Below are 4,760 nucleotides of genomic sequence, written 5' to 3' on the forward strand. Positions count from 1 at the left end.
AATCAGATAACGCTGCAGGGTTCTCAGCCAGACAATTGATCTCACAGAAAGCGCTCCGTGTCATTTCCACGTGCAGAATACTCATAGTACTATATTAATAAAGCTTAATAACTAATAACAGCTGTTTGCATGGTAATGGGTGCACTTCTGGATGCAGCCCCAACTGGACAAACATTTTTTTTTTTTTTTACTTTTTGTTTATCTAAATATGTTTAGAGATGCATCGATTAGAGTCTGGTGGCCAGTTTCCACTCACCTATTTCATGAAGCCATTTCTTTTCTGGAATATTATTTCAAAATGAATAACATCAGTGTCCAACTTTATACTTCAGAAGAAAATACATATTTGCTGTTATCTAGTGTATTGTTAAGCCATTGATTTATTTATTGCCTTAAGCAGCCTTTCAGTGATCACKCGTTAATTATTTATTTTAGAACCAGAGGTGACGTCACACTGTGTGAGGGAGTGAGATGTTGGTGTTGCACAGCTCTGCAGTTGAGCAGGACTTTAATGTCATTTCCAACCAAAGACAAAATGATTACAGGTGACGTTTGAAACTCTTTGGATGACCACAGTTAGCGTTGCTAACTGCGGTCTCTGTGTGTATTCCTACGGTCAGTAAAACTTTACCTTAACTCCAATATTCCCAAAGACTTGCATTCCATTTCCAGCCCGGTCCATGACTAATGGAGTTAGATTAAACAGAGCCTTCCTGTTAATTAATCGTTTATACAACTCCSTGGTGTCACAGCTGACACGTGTCTCTAWAAAATACCGTTCTTTCTGGAACCGCTTTTCTTCCGTCTACTGATGGCGTGTTTAAATYCTTTTGATTCAGTAACAATATCCAGCGAACTCATATGTGATGTGTTCACTGATCACAGACTTTACAAAACTGGTGCAGCCTAAAATCAACYAATTTGGGCCACCAATTACTGTCTCRGTGTATTTCTGCTCATAGTGAATACTTTAAATAGACTTTTCTGAAGTTATGATAATACTGCGGTAGGTCAGATGTCACGACATAGTAAAATTAGGACAGTTTGCTGAAGGACAGTTTGAAGAACGTAGCCTGACTCAGCCTTTGGGCGGCRTTGGGGGACCAGTGCTGGTTTTGCCGCTGATGTGCATTAAATATCCTGCTAGAGCGATTCATCTTACACCTTGTCTCCTTGCCGTTAAAAATCTGAAAGTCAAGAAATCATCATTTGAAAATGGTCATGTACCACCTTACTAGAACATTTTAAGCAGACAATACATGTAYGTAATCACTTTTGTGCCGCTTTAATTTCTCAGTGGAAAAGAAAGTTTTTGACATTTCTCTGGTTGGTGTAGCTCATGTTAATTCATAATGAATTGCATTGTGCCGCCGTGTGATGAATGGTGCCTTATTTAAAAGACGTGTAACTGATAGTAAAGGTTGCGCAAGAYTCTAGACCTCTGATCATGCTTACAAGCCAAAGTCACAATGACAGGAGATGTCGTTTTGTAATTTTCTGAAAGTAATGCAGAAATCTCTTTTAAAGAATAATTTGTAACTCCCCAACGTGAAGCACAATTCTGTTAACATGCATRGGGGGGASGKGGGGRAGCCAAAATGTTTAGTGAGATTAAATTTACATCCCCAGGAGTTTAAACATCTTGTGTTTAGGAGTACTAAAACTGGCTTCTAACAAAAGTAAAGACTTCGATTTAACTTATATTTTAAACACATCTTTGTTTTATCTGCCGATTATGTAAATATGAAATCCTTAAGTTTTTTTTTTTTTTTTTTTTAGATTTAAGTCCAGGCATGACATGCACTTTGAAGAAGAAAGGGGTGTGTTGTTCACAGCTATTCTCACCAGGGGGAGCTGTAGGCAACAGCTGGGCACCTTGCTTAAAGTTGTACAAGCGCAGCATTTCAAGTTTCTGGAACCCTACCTCTGTTAGGGAGATAACACAGGACTGTGTGAACGTCTCTCTCCTCTTTATATTTTGCTGATGAACTGAAGCATGCAAAAACAGGAATGGAAGTGCAACAGATGAGGCAAAATCAGAGTTTGTTTTATTCTAATGTGGGTTAAAGTTAATCTATGCCATGACTAACTGAGCTCTTACTGGTAAGCCCCCTTGTTATTTCTTCATGAATACACCTGTAACTGTTGAGTTCCTCTTCTGTGTCAGGAGCGCCCCACTTCGATTGATATTAAAAAACAATTACCTGAAAATCAGATAAATTATCTGACAGATTGGCCTGAACTTAATACGTTTTTTTTTTTTTTTTTTTATGTTTGAAGAGTTCAGAGGTGATTATTGGGTTAGGAAAAGTGACGGATCTTTTTCTAAAAATGGTCAGACAAAAACAAAAGACTGAAAAGTTGTAAGAACCTTCGAAAGCCTGGAGAGCCGATCCTTGGACCCACTTTAAAGGATGTGAGTCTTTGAAACCAAATTCCAACACATGGCTCAAGACTTTTGCACAGTCCTGTACATCTCTGGTAATTCCGTGTATACATCAAATTGAATTATTAAAGATCAATATTATACATTCTTTGATTTATTTTATTTTATTTTATTTTTTTTAGTTTCCTTTTTCTTGTGCTTATTAGTTTTTCATTATTTTGCTACCTTCTCTTTTTCACCCCTTACTTTTTCCACACTGGATATTTTATTTACCATGGGAGCAAATTAAGTGTACATAACATCACAAAGGATAACTGAAGTGTGAACGCATTTATGAAAATAAAGTGTTTTGGCGACTTGTGTTGTGTTGCGTGGATTTTTCTATGCTTATGTTCACAACCGGCGGAACAAAAACCTAGAATCAGTAYTTGAGAAGAATGTTCACTCATTTCTTTGACCATGTACCAAAAAGAAACCACAAATATGATTACAAAGGTATAACCGCTGAAGAGACTARCTTTGTACCTCAAAATTAAGGTTTTGATTAATACTGCATCTTTTTGTCAGATTAAGTATTGGCATCATAACTCGATAAACTTCAYAATGATTTCTTAGCTGCCCTTCATCTGGGTTTTCTTACAGTTTAACGTCTTTACAGTGGGCTTCACTACTGAAAAAGTGATTTTTAGAAAATGTATCTGCTTAAATTTGGAGTTCAAAGTGTCACAGCCAGGCTTGTTTGGAAACTGGCGAATCTAGAAATCATTCTTTCCATCTAGAGAGCATCACGAAGCTCCGGGACTCCAGGGAACTAAAGCCGTTATCCACAAATAGAGAAAAYCTGGAACACTGACGAACCTTTTCATCAAAATCGCTCCAAGAGGGCATCAAGGACGCAAAACAATCCAGAACAAGATATCCGGGTTTAACGAACCCTGAACATTTCCTTTAACTTTTCTGTACATTTATTCATAGCTAATGCTCCCGTTTTAAATATGAAAGTCCTTTTTGACAATAACCCATCTTCCTATATTTGGAAGAAACGGATTTTCTTAATGAATAAAAATGTTTTAGTCGGAGCCAATTGAACTCGAAATGTTCCCATGATTTTTTTTTTTTCTTTAGTTTTTCAAGCTTCCACATGTCTGGGCTGGCTGGGACAGCTCCAAAAGAACTGTTCTCCCACCATGTTTAACATTAGAACCAGCGTCCGCATTGTCCGCCAACAACTTTTTCCTTTTCTCCTCCCCATACTGTAGTGGGACAGGCTGGCTTATCACCAGAACTAATGCACACGGTTCAAAGAGTCTCAGGTTTTCTCCTGCAGAATAAGACTTCAAAGGCGTCATGGAAGGAATCTTAACTACAATCATCTGCAGCAGAGATCCAGAGGAAGTCGTCTGGGTGTTTCTGATGATCTTCCTTTCTCTCTAAAGTCCCYAGTGTCTTTAGGTTAAGCCCAGAAYGTAACCTAACGTTTGAGGATTCCTGGATTCCTACACATTCTGGAAAGGACTCGATTAAAGAGTTTTCCAGAAACAATTTTTGTTATTCTGTCTCTAAAAGTTGTCTTCCATCCATCCAGACTTGCATGTTTGCAGGTTGCATGTTTAGGGCAGAGATCTTTTATATTTACTTTTGAAAAAYGGGCTACAATTGGAATGATTAATCTAGAAATTTGAGTCTGGTAAAGTACTCAATTTTGGACATGAGAAACATATATGGGCCCTGGACTTTAACCTATTCTTGATGCTTGATGTGCATCCAGTTTCTTTTCCCAGAGAGGCTTGAATTTGAAAGAGACTGCTTATAACTATTTTGCAAAACTGCATCCTGTTTTTTTTTTTTTCTTTCTTCTCCCCAGAGTGAGACCATAAGGAATCTTTCTGCCTTCAGGCTCCTTCAAATCAGGGCAGAGTGAGACAAAAGGCATCTATAACCCTTAAAGTTCACCAATCACAGTCTAATCAGGAAAATAGCTGCAGCATGGGAAAGTAGGTTAAAGTTGAATAGGAGAAGAAGGCCTGCAAAGCTGCAGCGCTTTTCCCATAGAGAAGGGGAGTGTCACCACGCTTTGCCAAGAGGATCTACATCTATCAGCTCTCCTGGCTCTGCTCTGTGACACTACTGTGCTCTTGAGTGGGGCCGGGTGGGTGTGGGACGTGGGGGCAGGGTTTCAACAGGGGTTACAGGTCACAAGCCTCATGGGCTTCCTTGACCAGCTCGGCATTAGACGGCKGAGGAAATTGGATCAAAGAAATCCCGTTTTCGCATCTCCGGTGTAAAACGTTGGATTTCACAGAGAGGACCTCTTCTTGTGTCTGAAGCCACGTTTAGACAGACCACCTTGGAGTGGGAAGGATTTATGGGGGGG

The sequence above is a fragment of the Poecilia reticulata genome, linkage group LG10 (assembly GCF_000633615.1).
Source record: "Poecilia reticulata strain Guanapo linkage group LG10, Guppy_female_1.0+MT, whole genome shotgun sequence".
Taxonomy (NCBI): Eukaryota; Metazoa; Chordata; class Actinopteri; order Cyprinodontiformes; family Poeciliidae; genus Poecilia; species Poecilia reticulata.